This window comes from Abramis brama (genome assembly GCF_963993115.1).
Source record: "Abramis brama genome assembly, chromosome: 5".
NCBI lineage: Eukaryota > Metazoa > Chordata > Actinopteri > Cypriniformes > Leuciscidae > Abramis > Abramis brama.
The window spans coordinates 39,261,133-39,277,025 of record NC_139967.1 but is presented as its reverse complement, the minus strand read 5'-3'; positions in this window follow the sequence as shown (position 1 = coordinate 39,277,025).

The window sequence follows — 15,893 nt, the reverse complement described above, 5'->3', positions numbered from 1 at the left end:
ATTTTTTTCTTACAATGTAGGACAAAATAAACATAAGGCAATCAAATCTAGAGATCTCAATTATAACTATCCCACATTTGACTTTGAATGGAACACAGCATAAAACCACTTAAAGAAAAAGAGCCACATGGCCTTTACCCACTTTTACATGCCATCTGGGACCTGGGGTTGAACCCTTCGGGCTCCTCCAGAGTTCTTACCAGACAACCTCGTTAACGCAGGTCAGAAATTAGCACCTGCTGTTCTCTCGTTAGTGTTTGTAAGTGAGGTGTTAATGGAAGCCTAACCTGTTGAGAGATTCCAGCTGTGAGATATACCAGAGATGGATAAGGTGAGAACATTGTATTGGAAGAAGCAGTACTTTCAGTCACTGGTTATGAGCACTTCCTTCTTCTTTGTTTTTCTTCCGACAATGATCTAGATAACTAACTATGCATACTCAGTAACTATGTAAAGTTGGACAAAGCAAGGGTTTTTGAAACGTTCTAGGAGCCTCCCTATAGCACTGCACATTTTTTGTTTGAGCATTAGGACGCCTTTAGCTGCGATTTCCAAGTTCCTGAAGCCAATGTACCTTTCTCCATCATCTTCCAGTTCCTTGTTGTCTCTATTGTCTCCTTTTCCTAGGTCCTGAAAATCTGATACATACATGTTCCCTCACTGAGGTATGTGCTCCGTCCATCCACAATCTCCAATCCACCTGCAAGACAAAGACTGTCAGTAACATTTTACTGTTACTGTAAAATGTATGGTTTTTGCAAGTAAAACTATTACTGTATAATTTACACTGAAAAGGACATTCCCAGAAGGCCCTTCATGAAACATCAAATACAATTATTTTATATAAATACTTTTTTTTATTTTATTTTTTTTATCTTATTATAAGAAACATTAGGGTGTTACATTTTATATACTTTTTTTTTTTATAATAATGATGGTGTATTTTTATATATGTCTCTGTGCACCATATAGGCCTTTGATTTTTGTTTTATGGACAGGCCAAAATACAAATAAATCAGTATTTAAACAGTTAATAGGTGTTCAGTCAAGACAACTCGCGGAGTGTATAATTTAACCAGTATTTGTTGGCATGGGGCATGGAATGTAATGATCAGTTGGAATGATTTTGGTGGATCTGCTGAGCAAATGGAAGATTTTGTTCAGCATATTTAAAATAAGATGCATAAAGGACTTGCCACTGCAAGAATATATAAGAAACCCTGTAGCAGATCTCTACAGGTGGCGCTGGGGAGGAGGAGGAGTAATAATTGCATAATTACACAGCAGGGGGATCACAGGCTACAGGCGCTTTCCACCCCAGAATTATCCCAGTATAAAATAAAAATGTAAGCAATGCTTCCTCTACCACTTTTCAGCAGTGGCGCTTCAATTCAAGCGTGTACTGCAAAATAATGGCAAAATAATTTCTTTCTATAAACTGTCCTTGTGGGTTGCTCACGCATGCAGCGTACCCATTGTAGTCAGCTTCATTATCAAATTAATCTTATGAACCTTCAAAAAAAGACAGTGAGGTGTACAAATTGATTATTTTCCCATTTGTTTGTGAATTGGAAAATTACCGCGTCTCGGCTAACTCAGAGGTCCTCTGAGGAATCTAATCCTGTAGGATATGTCCGTACTGTTTGCTCTACTTTGATCATGGATATAGGCTTTTTTTTTTTGCCGTCAATGAGATCACTGAAACTAACAGAAGATTTAGGTTAAAATCGAATCTTAATGAATTAGATTGAAAAATGTATGCTGGCTTGTCTTAAAGCCAACTTAAAGTATTGTTTAAAATTTTTTAAATAGTTTGACATCGTTAGGTCAGACTCAAAATACATGTTCAGGGTGTTTGCTAAACTGTTGCTAGGTGGTTACTAGGCTATTCTGGGTGGTTGCTAGGGTGTTTACAGTACATGGTGGCTGTTCTGGCTGACCTTCCATTACATCCAGGCATTTCCACCTCTGTTAATAATAGAACTGATCCAGTTTCAGTGCTTTGATATTTTGGTTGGCTATTTCTTTCCAATGTCAGCAAATTCAAAAGATTTTGCAACTCTTAAACTTGTAATTTATATCATCCAAGTAGCCTATGTAATATTAATAAAACAGTTTGTCTTCTCTATGTAGTACACTGCAAAAAAAAAAAAAAAAAAATTTGCAAGAATATACAGGATTTAAAAGTATTATTTTACAATAAATTAATGTGGTCAGAAATGTTCTATGAAATCAGTGCATGCAGGGTCATTTCTTATAAATTATACATTTCTGTGAAACAACAGTAAAATGATACTAACATCACAGTAATTTACTGCTCTTGTTTTACTGTGAATACACATTATAAAAGTTGTCTTGCCAGTATTAGAAATTATATTCTTTACCACCGTGCTTGTTTTGAAGCCACCATAATGGTGATTTAGTGTCCCATTTGCTTGGGATCTTAGACCATGCACCCCTATAAATAATTTTCTAGATCCGCCCCTGGTTACATGGATTAGGAAGTACGTCTGGTTGGCTAAAACATGGCAATGTAGCATTTTGTTTTACAAATGTGGGACTAGCAGAAAAAATAAATAAAAAATCACTTACTGTGATTTACATAATCACCTCTGCAAACAATTCCTAAAACGGTTTTATTATAATACAGGCTAATGTAGAAGCTTAAACCAGTAAAAAGAAAAAAAGAAAATAATTTACTATATACACAATGCTTTATTAATTACATCAGCTTTTGTGAGTCATTGAATGTTTGCTGGACATCAAAACACCATCTTTCTGAACATTTCCTTCATTTAGACTATCACTGCCTCAGTAAAATCACCCCCTGCCAGAGTTTAAACATACACTGCAGCACACACACTGCACCATATCAAAATGTAATTAAATTATGAAGTGATACGCATCAGAGCGGTCACGCTTATTTGTTTCTCCATTATTAGAGAGGGAGTGCTTCATGCGGTGAATATGAAGTAGGGTTTGTGTACGACTCTTCTCTTTGCTGTGCGCCAGGGGCCGTCTACTCCAGCGAGACATGCTCATGCTGGGAAAACACATCTTCTGCTGGGAGCTCTGCTCTCAAATAGTTTTACCCTCTATGACGCTACATTATCTGTTGTGCTAATTGAATTGTGGGGAATCTCAGTGAGGATATTAGACTGCATATGTGACAACAGCAGTAGGAATAATTATTGCTAACAAGGCCGGTCGAATTGTAATCGTTGGGAGAAATGCATATGGAACCTTGATATATATACACTGACCAGAAACCTCCAAAAAGCCATGGAGAGTAAAGAAGAGAAGTTCAAAACTCTGAAATCACATTGAAAGTCTGAGAGTAAATAAGAGACAAGTTAGAAATGCTCTGCTTAGAACGTGCTTCAAATATGCTTATACAACTCTCAATAAATGCTGGGGGTTTAAACTTGAGAATTTGTGATTATTTTAATATTATTTGGTGCATAAACATATGCACATTTTGGATTATGAGCATGTGAGTGACTTGATGAGAAGTAAACATAGGTTTGTCAGACAAGACAACAGAACTTATTTTTCTTTAGCCAATTACTTACCACTGGATTAATAGGGCTGATCATGAAATTTAATAGACTTCCATCCAAGTGTTACGGTTACGCAAGGAAGAGAATCTAATCTAATCTCTATAGGACAAACACAGAAACACAACAACACCTGAAAAACAAAAAAAGACAAATGAAACACAGGGGCATAAATACACTGGATAACAAGAGGCTAAAAAGAAACAGGTGTAGGCAATGAATTGACAAAGGGTAATTAAGGAAACAAAGGCGAACAGGAACTAACCACAAGAAGTGAACAAAGGGGAAAATAAAAAATACTGAAGCATTGTATCTTTAGTGAATTTTTACTAGTTTTGAGACTTTGCCTAATGATAAACATACATGAGCCTGACTGCATTTCTAGATTAAAACTGAGTTTGAACAATTTTGCTTTTTTTGTTTTGTCCATTTCCAACAAAGTGGACTGACCCTGTACTAGAATAACATTTGCTATTTTTCCAGAATGTTCCCATGTCGTATTTCTAGCACACAGGGCAAATATCACCAATCCTTTTGACAGAAATGACTGTTTTGTTGGCATCTCCTTTGTTCACAAGCTGAATCTCTGTGGGTTTTGCTGTGTAGAAAAAATTGGTATATTACATTTTATGCGTTTCGCTTTTTCAAACTGAGGACACATTATGGTGTATGGGACTCACAGCGAGCACCACTGAAGTGAGGGTAATTCAGAAAACGCTCAGTGTTTAACAGCTTTAATGACCTACAATGGGTGATGTCTGTACTGTTTAGAATGTGTCTGAATCAATATGAGGTATAATTGGCCATGATGGGACTTTATGACTGTTAGTGGTGGGACATGACAGTGTAAACACTCATTTGTCAAAAGGAGGCTTTCTGAACACAGTCACATGATGATGAAGGTACAGGTAAAGAGGAAGTGTGAAGAAATACAGCAATCTACTGTAATCACCTCTCCATTTGCTAAAGCTCTTTATTCTGTTTTGTATTTCGGCAGTGGCCATTTTGAGGCTGTTTGCTGACATATTAGCGTTCTTATAGCACATTAGCACGCTAATATGTAAGCAATGTATTTGTTTGGTGGTGTTTACAAAATCATTGTGTTTTAGTCCAGCAGGTCATTTTGAGATTGCAATCTTATATTACAACAAATATCTGGACAGATCAGATTTTAGCGTCTAAAAATTAAGATATAAATACCTAAACATTCACCTAAAACTCTTTGTTTTGATTTGATGTATTCCATCTGACATGTAAAGCTGTGGTGAATGTGTGTGAAGTGGATGTATAGTATATCAACATTACTCTCGTCAGCCCCTGAAATCAATTCAGTCTAATTAACAGAAAGAGCTCTCCAGTATAGACACTTCTCATTGACATGATGATGCCACTCAACCTGATACAAAGTTACCACAATTATGGCAATTACATGTGGATGATTGCACTCAAACTGAGCAGAGCTCTGAGAGACTCTCAGCTCGATTATCACTCTATTCCTACGAGCTCTCTGATGGAGGGCTGTGCTGATGACACATTAGTGGCCCTCACAGGCCCTTTGACACTGTCCAACATTACTCAGGAAATACAAAACACAAACATATTGCACTTTATTACACTAATATTCAATGTTCACATGGTGATTTATTTTCAGAATTCCTGTCAAAGTCCTCACAAAAGATCTTTGTTATGAATTTCAAAACCTAGTAAGTTAGCCTTAGTGTCTACTAAAATAAACCTTCATAATTGACTAATTAGGGCTTTTCACACTTGAAAATAGTTAACTCTGGGTCATTCTAAACCACAGGCAAATGGAATCCTGGGTTATCAATGAAATGGTCTCTTAATTCCAGTTGACGCGTTTTCCATCACCATTTGACATTTTTCTCCTCAAACGCTTGTGTAACTAAAACATAGAAATGAACAAAGAATATGAGGCATGTGATTGGTAGCCGTAACATTCTAACACCATGTTGTTTCACAATGGACAAACTTGGCACCGCAATGAGGGATTAACCTTGCAAAACCTGTTCCCTAACCCTGTTCCAGAACAGGGCTTCATAACCCCAGGTAAAAAGCGGTGCTTACTCTCGCTTCTGAATTACAAGTGTGAAACATTCCTCCGGGGTTAAAAGCGTGGTTTAGAATGATGTCATACATCACTGTTTTCTGAGTCAAAATGCTCTGTCTGATCCCAAAAACAACATCTGGTGCTAATGTAGGCTACACTCACAGTGTGCTGTAATATACTGAAATCCTCATGATCATGATCCTAATGTTTGTCTCCATACCAAAATCTAAGATGGCCAAACTATTTTTTTTTTAAAACAAAATAAATTTAAATATTGTTAAAATATTGGTATCTGAGATGCCATGACCTTGGAGACTATAGTGTACAATGTGAGTTATTAAAAGCTAAGCATAAATGTGTGATAAAAAAAATAGTGCTCATAAATGGCTGTTGAGATATTCTCAATTGAAACGAGTAAAGACGTGGACCTGGAAACTGTATTCCTTACCTCACAACTTAACAAGCAGATAATGTTTTTCATTGGCATGTTGCTAAGCTAATAATGTGAAACTCAACTCTAATGGATTCCAACAGCATTTGTCGCTATGTTGTAACTCTATATGCTTAAAATAAAATAAAAACACACATATTAAATAAAATAGTCCTACTATTTTTATCGACATTTTTTGATACTGAATGAAATGTAGCCTAAATACATAAACATTTCTCTCAGCTCATCTACCATCCAGGTTTTGGCACAGAGATAGCTTGCTATAAGAGACCCTACATAAAGATTTCAGACTGAACGTGAGAAAAATAGCGTTTATCACTTTTTTGCAATTGCATATTGCAATGCAATATTTAGTTGGCAAGGATATTGTATATAACGACCTAAAAAAAGGCCCTTGGTGATCTGGCTTTCTGACAACAACAGTGTGTATTGGTTAAGAGGCTGGTTCAGGTTAATGGAGCATTGAGACAATAGGTTGGGCTATAAAGGGAGAGGGGATTTATGGTTAATGGGTCATAGCTGCCAAATGCTGGCAAGTCTTCTTTAGCTACAGATATGAGTCATCCTCTCAAGTTGGCATCCTTTTAGCCACTCACCCAGAATTCTATTGTGTATTGAATACCTAATCACCATAGAGAATAAGCCTTACTAACACTGTTATACACAAAACATTGATGGAAATTACAATGTTATCCCTGTTGAAAGTATGTGAATGACAGTGAATGTTATGAGAAGGTGAGTTATACTATTTAGCCATATTTTGTATATAAACTGTAAGAAACAGAGAAGGTTCTGGTAATGTTCTGCCAGGACATTATCCATTAAATTCACAGACGTTTCCTTTAACCATTAAACACAACAGAATGCAACGAATAACCAAAATTGCTGGTAATACTTGTGAAAAATCAATACGGATAATTCCTTCATATTAACAGTACATTGGGCAAATTACTATTTTCATGGAATTTTCTTACAATGCACATATTTAAATAGAATTATTGTATTGTATAAAAAAGAACTTGGATGTATGAAATACACCATGGAACCATGGATGATGGAGGCCAGAAGACACCATGGAGATGACCGGAAGTGATGGCAATGAAGAAGGTGCAGCCTGCCACTTAGCCGAAGAGCCAATGTAGCGAAGAGACACCGAAGACCTTGGCGGCCGCCACAGGGCCGTAGCGATGACCCCCCCAGAGATGAAAGCGAGGGTCCGGAGGGCAGAGGTGCAGCCTGAGGGAGGGTGGAGCTAGCCGGAGCTGTAGGGTTGGAGGGTCGGAGAGCAGCGGATGGCCCGCAGGTCCGTGGCGAAGGTGGTGCGATGTCCGACCCAGGTGGAGCCGACGGTCCGAGGGAGCCCGGTGTGGCCGAATGCCCGATGGTCCTTGCCGGAGTCGAGGGAGGAAGGAGCGCAGGTGCAGGAGCCCAGGCAATGGGTCGAGGTGGACCGGAGCGTTCTGGGGCTGGAGGCAGAGCCACGGACTCCCCATGCCCAGGAGGAGGTGGCTCACTGCTGGCACAGCAGTGGGTCAGATGATGATGATTCAAGTTCAGGCAGGATTAGAGGCAGGGGATCCAACTCTCCAAACACAAAACAACAGTCCATAAAATCCAGCCGGAACTCACTCTCGGTGGTGGGAGGGTGGGCAGGGCTCGCTTCCATCCCCTCGTACTCCATGAGGGCTCCACAGGGCGATAGATTGGGCAGCCGTCTCGCACCCCTGATCAGTCTTGGCTAGCTCAGGCTCCGGAGTCATGTCCTGCTCGATTGCTCCCCGAAGCGCGGGCTCAAACATCGTGGCGGAGACAGGCTCTTGGTCTGCGGTGGGCTCATGCGTTTGCTCCTTGCAGCAGGATGGTCTCTGGCTGGGCACTGGGTGAGGAGTGAACTGAGGCCTAGTCCACACGTACACAGGTATTTTTATAAACGAGTTTTTGCTCCTTTGTTTAAAAAATGTTTTGCGTCGACTTGAAAACGCAAAAACACGCTATGAAGCGCTGTCAAGAGCATGCCAAACCAACAGGTGGTGATATAATCCTAACCGTAAAGCCATGTTGGCCAATCAGAAGCCTGGAAAATGTTATTACCGGTTCCGGTTCCGGCGGAACACAAGCCAAGCCAAAATCTCCGGTTTCACCGTCTACACGACAACAGTGCAACCGGAGTTTCTAAAAATCTCAAACCTGGCAGGAGTATTCAAAAAAGTTTGGTTTCAGTTACCAGAGTTACTGCGGTTTTGAAAACACCCGTGTTCGTGTGGACAGGGCCTGAATGTCGAAATCAAATCTGTGACCATGACAACAAACAAGGCTGGGAGAAATGGTGCAAATGAAAACAAAGTCCAAACTGAATGAAACTGTGACAATAATGTATATAACGTCTATATATATGTATATAACCGGCTGGTCAGACTCCTTGCGCATACAAAAATCTGGATTATTATAATTAATGGCAAAAGGAAAGTTTGGAAATGTAAACAGATATTTCCTACTGACACACTACAGCAAAAGATATAAATAACTGGCTTAAATATTTTTGTTGTTGTTTTTTTTTGGTTAAAATACTAACGTGCCTACGACTTTTGTATATACACTACTGTTCAAAAGTTTAGGATCAGCAAGATTTTAAAAGAAGTCTCTTATGCTTACCAAGGCTATAATTATTTGATCAAAAATACAGTAAAAACAGTAATATTTTGAAATGCTATTACAATTTAAAATACTATTTTCTCTTTGAGTATTCTGTATTTTAAAATGTAATTTATTCCTGTGATCAAAGCTGAATTTTCAGCATCATTACTCCAGTTTTCAGTGTCACATGATCCTTCAGAAATGATTTGTGGCTAAAGAAACTTTTCTTATTATTATCAATGTTGAAAACAAAATCTCACTGAAATTAGAGCTAGGGTTGCATGGTATGTCTTTGAGAAAACCAGAGGCGGACAGAGTACACAGCTTCATTGCTTGAGTAAAAGTACAGATACCCCTTGCTAAATTTTACTCAAGTACAAGTAAAAGTACTACAGTCAAATGTCTACTTAAGTAAAAGTACTAAAGTACTTGTTTTTAAAAGTACTTGAGTATCAAGAGTACAAGAGTACATTTTCTAAATATTGCATTACTACTGCCACAGTGCTTACATTGGTAAACACAGCAAACACTTGAAGCGAAAACTATCATTAACTTGTTCAGAAAATTGAAATAGTCTGGCGAGGTGGGGCCACGGGTTCGGGATGTGATATTTTTTTTCCCAGGATGGTAGGGGAAGACTCATGAATATTCATTTGGGAAGTCATCCCTGATTGGTCTGATGACCTACCCCTAACCCCACCCCTAAACCTACCCGTCACTGGGGGTCTTATGACCTCCCTAACCCCGCCCCTAAACCTACCCGTCACTGGAGTTAAGACCAATCAAGGATGACTTCCCTAATGAATATTCATGAGTCTTCCCCTACCATCCTGGGGAAAAAAATAGTCCTGGGATGGACCTGCTGCGTCTTCATCCAATGTTTCGTCCATGGTTTCGTCTCTTATCTAAATCTGACCATGGAGTTGACTTTGGTGGAAAGCTGAAGGTGATTACTAATAGGCTGTCCCAATCAGTGGTGCCTGCACAATCCAATCACATTTGAGAGGGAAACAACAAATTGAGGGTTTCCGAGATGTTTCTTTTTTCCTTTTTTTTTTTTTTTTTTTTTTTTTTTAGAAGTAACGGGTACTTACAGTTATGGATAGAAATGTAGTGGAGTAAAGAGTACAATATTTGCCTCTCAAATGTACTTGAGTAAAGTCATGAGTACTCCCCAAAAATGATACTCGAGTAAAGTACAGATCCCTCAAAATTGTACTTAAGTACTGTACTCAAGTAAATGTACTCCGTTACTGTCCGGCTCTGGAGAAAACATTGCATGTCATTAACAGGCCAAGCACTAAAATAAAAACCCTTAAAGAAATATAAGTGTCCAAATGAAATGAAACACCACAGCAGATTAAAGTCTATTGGCAACCTTCCACCCCATAGCTTGACCTCTCACACTGTTACTCATCTCACACAGTCTTGACTCGCAGTAGTGACTGTGGTGACACAGGCGGCCAATGTGGACTGTAATTGGGTGAAAGGAGAGGCCAGCAGCTCCTCTATTAGCCCTCGGCACCTCTGTGCTCTATCACAGGCATGCCATTGCCAGGAGGCAGAGTAATTGGACCTTTCTAGTCTCTCTCCAGTCACCAGTTCATGTTTAAAGTGATAGAATTATTAAGACACAAAGAGAGAACACATACCGGTAGGTATATCTTGACCATGTTAAATGTAAAATGCAATTGCTGATTACAAAAAATATATATATATAGTTTTTTTTCCTTTCAAAAACTAGACAATCTGAGTGGTGTTCGACCATTAACTCACTGCTAACTTACACTGAAAAAAAAATGCCTGAAAATATTCTGATTCCATTCTCTATTCCATTAAAACAGTAATGTGCTGAAGAAAACAATGCATTCCTTTGCAATAATTTTGACGGTAAGCAACTGCTGTTACAGTATTTACAGTATTTAGTATTTACAGCCCATTTTCAACACTAATCTACTGTATTACATTTTTTTACTGTAGTTTGCAGTGCATCGTGGGTGCATTTATTAAGCAATAGCACAATGGGGCTAAACGAGCTGGAACTGAACAAGTCGGAAAAACACTCGAGAGAGCTAAGTGAGTAGTTATAAATGCATTAAACAGAGAGGGTAAAAAAGGCTTTATCGACTAAAAGAAGCAACTTTAGTTATTTTAGTCGATAAAGTTTTAAATATGGATATTTTTCTTACACGAACACATCGCTTCACTTCAGAAGGCCTTTATTAATCCCCCGTAGCCGTTTGGGACACTTTTATCATGGATGGATGCACTTTGATGGACTTATATACGGCCATTCACTGCCATTATAAAGATTGGAAGAGCCAGGACATTTTTTAATATAACTCTGTCTGATTGTATTCGTCTGAAAGAAGAATGTCATATACACCTAGGATGGCTTCAGGGTGAGTAAATCATGGGCTAATTTTCATTTTTGGGTGAACTATCCCTTTAAGCAAACTCCACTAATTAATTCAAAATATTATAAATAAAACCTGGCATTAGTTTACTATCGGGAATTTGTCATTTTGTGTTGCCCCACATCCAGTGTAGACAGCATCACTGATTATAATGGGTTTTATTGTCTTGCTTCTATTGTAATGTATCACGTCGCTCGACTCGCACCACTCACATCAGTGAAGACACAGTATTACACTTTATCCTCATCAAGCCCAAACAGACTGTTATGTGCCCAATGAGTCTATATCATTGCCAAGTCATGTGCTGTTATATTCCCCACTATTTCCCTCCCATGCATCAACATTTAGTAAGGTTAAAACATACTTCATTATGCATGCTATAAACCTGAGATCAGGTGTTTCTGTAATTATTTGGTATCTGTGCTGGTAGAGGGCTTGAGTGAAATCAATAACTGGCGACACCTGTCTCCAGCACAGCTGAGAAAGGATCTATCATAGTAGAAGCGTGATTTATGCCATTAGAAGACAGATCAGGAGGAAGGCCACAGAGACAGATGAGGGCTGATGGAGAGATGCAGATAACGATGCACATCCTTCCTTGCCATAAGGTGTCAGGGAACAAGATTGTTGTGTTTTTTTCTTGTGTTTTCCTTTTCCCATCAGCAATGCAAGGTCTGTAACCACCAGTACCTTTTAAACACAAGCAATTTATGTGGATGTACATGCATTACTAAGTAAGAACTGCTAGCAATAAAATGAGTCAAGACACAGTGATGAAGTTTAGAGGTAGGACTTGGATTAGTTGATTAATGCTATATTGTTACTAAAGTGTCATTTTCCTTCACATTTCTGTCCATTACATTTTATATTCTTTTTATATTCTCTATCAAATTGTTGTTTAGATTTGGGGTAAGGTTAAGTGATCTAAAATGTATCTATAAAATGATAAAACGGCATTTATACAAATATTTTTAGGATACAAAAGATTTGTAAATATTTTATGATTCTTTAGCTGGAAATACACAGCCTACAAATATTTACGTTTAAATGTGTCTTCGAAATCATGACAACCATACGGACAAAGAGAAGAGCTGGGGAGAAATCTCCTTGGTTTTGAACATACCGGGTGAGTGTAGAAAGCTGCAAGCAAATGTAAAAAAATTACCTGTTGAGACATCAATGATGATCTGCTACGTAGGCTACATGTTTACATCCGCTTCCCAATGAGAACACATGAGGTGCTCCTCCTGGTATGATGATCTTAAATCTTGTAGTGTGTGATGCACTACAATTTTCAAATCTTGTAGTGTGTGCTGTGCATGTTTGAGATTTGAGAGAAACCAGCATACAGATTTCATAATCGGTTGGGATTTAAAAACTTCTGTCTTTAGTATACATTCCAACTCATCATTTTAGGTTATGTAAGGTGTCCAACATGTCCTATAAATTAGATGACATATTTACTATTGTTTTGTGAGAAAGGGGCCATTTACTTTGTTCACAGGTAGAAAAATTAGGTTTGCAAGAATCCTGAATATCATATAGAAACTGGCGAGCTGTGTGGAAGAACATGACATGCAAATCATTTACGGCACAGTCTGTCTCCTCCTGGCTCTGTGCCATAGCAACCACAATCTCATTTCAAATGTGTCATTCTGCATTATCATCATACACACACATGCAGGCATTCACACACACAAGTTTACAGTTCAGTGTTATTTGTCATCTTTTGTCTGACACTCTGACCAGAAGCCAAACTCAATGACAGAGCATATCTGATGTCTTGCTTGGTTTTCAATTAAATTTAAGTAGCACCAATTGTTTAATAAAACAAGAAATATATTTTGTAAAGTCAATAAAGAACACATTATAATGTGCATTTGTATAAGTTTCCCCACATACAAGAAAAAAAGATATAATTGCACTAACGATACACAAATACTAATCCAATTTAATTACATCTAATTATATTTAAACATTTATAGAGGACTAGACCTATAGGCATTAATCCAGTCAGTATTTATTTATATGTCTTTCAGTAATTTGGCACATTGAATAATTATAGAACCCAGTTTCCCTCTAGGCACATTATAGAGAAAATGAGGATGGGGGGGGGGGGGGGGGATTGATGAATGCCAATGACTTGTATTTTGTTACAAATGGATTGAAGTGATAGCATACAAACACAGCATGTCATTTGTCTATTTAATATGAAGTCTTCAATATACAATTATGCAGTATCGCTTGCATTATAGAATATAAAAAACAAAAACAAAAAACAACAAAGACAATGAAAATATTCTTAAACAAAACGGATCAATTAATAAAATAATATAATAGCTATACTTTAAGAAACTCAATTGAACAATACTTTCAGTTGTCCTATTCAAATTTTCCATATGCAAATAGTTATAATATTTTAGAATAACTTTAAAATGTGCTCATTTTTTTTAAAGTGAAGCCCAAATGCAATACTCATCCATTAGGCTCCACATTTAGCCAAATCCTCACACACCAGCTCAGTCAATTTGGCCTGAACTTTTAATGAACAAATTAGCTAATAACTCACCATCTGTAATGAACTAAAACACTGTCATACAAAATTTATGAGGAATATTCATTTGTGCAATGGAGTTGCCTCATTTAGTACATAGAGGATGGGTGAACATGAGCGACAAAATGCGATAGATAGATAGATAGATAGATAGATAGATAGATAGATAGATAGATAGATAGATAGATAGATAGATAGATAGATAGATAGATAGATAGATGTAACTGTGTGTGCTAGAAGAACTAAGAAATCCCCTCAGCCTCGACCTCCAGCTATCAGCGCTGGCAGGCATTTTTTACGCTTGGCTGTTCCATTACTTTGCTCCTTTCTGTGGCATATTAAACAGATTAATAGAACTGCACTCTGGGGAGGGGAAATGCCAGTCAATCTAACCTGCCGACACAAAGGCGAGAAAAGCAGATACGCCCGCGACTCATCCTGAGAGCTGATAAAAGAAAGACAAATGTCACATGAGAGGAAAGTGGAACTCTGTGAATGTTGACTTTTGGCTTAAATTTTGTAAACAGAGGAAGAATCTGAATAATTTGCTCACTGAGCAAGTAGCAGTGAGAAGTGTAGACTATTAAGGGTTCCTGCTATGGCTAGCATCACTACACCCTAAAAATGCTGAGTTGTTTCAACCCCATGCTTGGGTCAAATATGGACAAACCCAACCAATGGGTTTAAAAATACAATTAAAAACCCAGCATTTTTTGGAGTGTATCGCTATTGCTCATACTTATCTTAGAGATTTGATCAAACCACAAACCACTTTGGTGTGTAACTAATCAAACACCATTTGTTACAAACTTTCATTTAAATAATCATATTTTCAAAATAAGTGATAATGATCAGCATAAAATATCGTGAAAACAATTTATTCATTTATAAAATATGAACATGGTAAAAATATAACTGTGGAACAAACTATATTCAATTAGTTAAGATGTATGAAAAAATTGGAAAAAAAAAACCTGATTATGTGTATTTGAAACACATTCCATTTTTTAGAATTCAATCTATGTATAACTGACAAATATGCATCATATTTAGCTTATTAGTTTGTTTGCGCAATCCAAATGGATGGACATTTTATATGCAATTTATATGCAAAAATCCCATAGACGTCCATTAAGCCATATCTAGGAGACAGAATACTATAGAGATTTGGGGTTGGGCTTTTTGACTTATGCCAGTAAACAACTACCCAGTAACCCTTAAAGATAGGAAAATAACATTCAAGGAACGTTATAGCAACCAAGCAGAGCAATGCCCTATTTTGTTTTTACATGGCAACACTCACATTTTCAGGGGTCTAAATCATTGTTTCCCAACCAGGGGTATGTGAACACACTCACACACACAAAAAAAAGATATGTTGGTAAACAAATAGTTCTGGTTACCATTGGCTTCCATTGTAAGGACAAAAAAAAAAAAGAGAAGAAAACAGGTTTCCAGGTTTGGATTGACATGAGGGAAAGTAAATGATGACAGAAGAGTTCTCCACCAATCATGTCTTAAAGCAATCAATAACCAAATAAATGTAAATAATTTTACATTACTCAAACTGAATCAAAATGCTCTGGAAATGCAATGAAACTGCTAATTTAACAACTGTCCTCACACTCTCTGAACACATCTCTTCTTAATGCTGAAGAGAGGATGCTTGAGCCATTCTGCTTGGCTTGAGAGGGTACATAAGACAAACAAGGTTGGGATTCAGTGGTCTAAATGATCTATTGTGATCACTAATACAAATCAACAGATCTGTCCAACTAACTATTGGAAGGATTAACAAATTGGCTGCTTGATGAGACACATCAGCATATAGCAGTTTATGTCACAAAGACCTTTAGATCATTCTTCCCTGTAAAAACAATAGAGTGCTTCATTACATTCAATCTAATATCTCCCTCTCCCCTGCAGCTATGGGTAAAATGAAAGTGAGGTCTAACTGTCTATAGTATTAGCTGCTTAATCGTCCTGTCCTGCTCCCCGCAGGCGTGCCAATCGTGCACATTTTAGTTTAATTGTAAACCATCTTGGTCCATAACCTGCAGTCAGCACCTCGCTGTGAAGCGTGAAGGGAAATGGAGGTGTGTGAGATATCTATTCAGTGAACTTTACGTAAATGCTGCTAGATGTTACTGATCTAGCACCAGCCTCCGTGTGTCAAGCCCTCATCTTTAATTCTCACAGCAATAAAAATCAA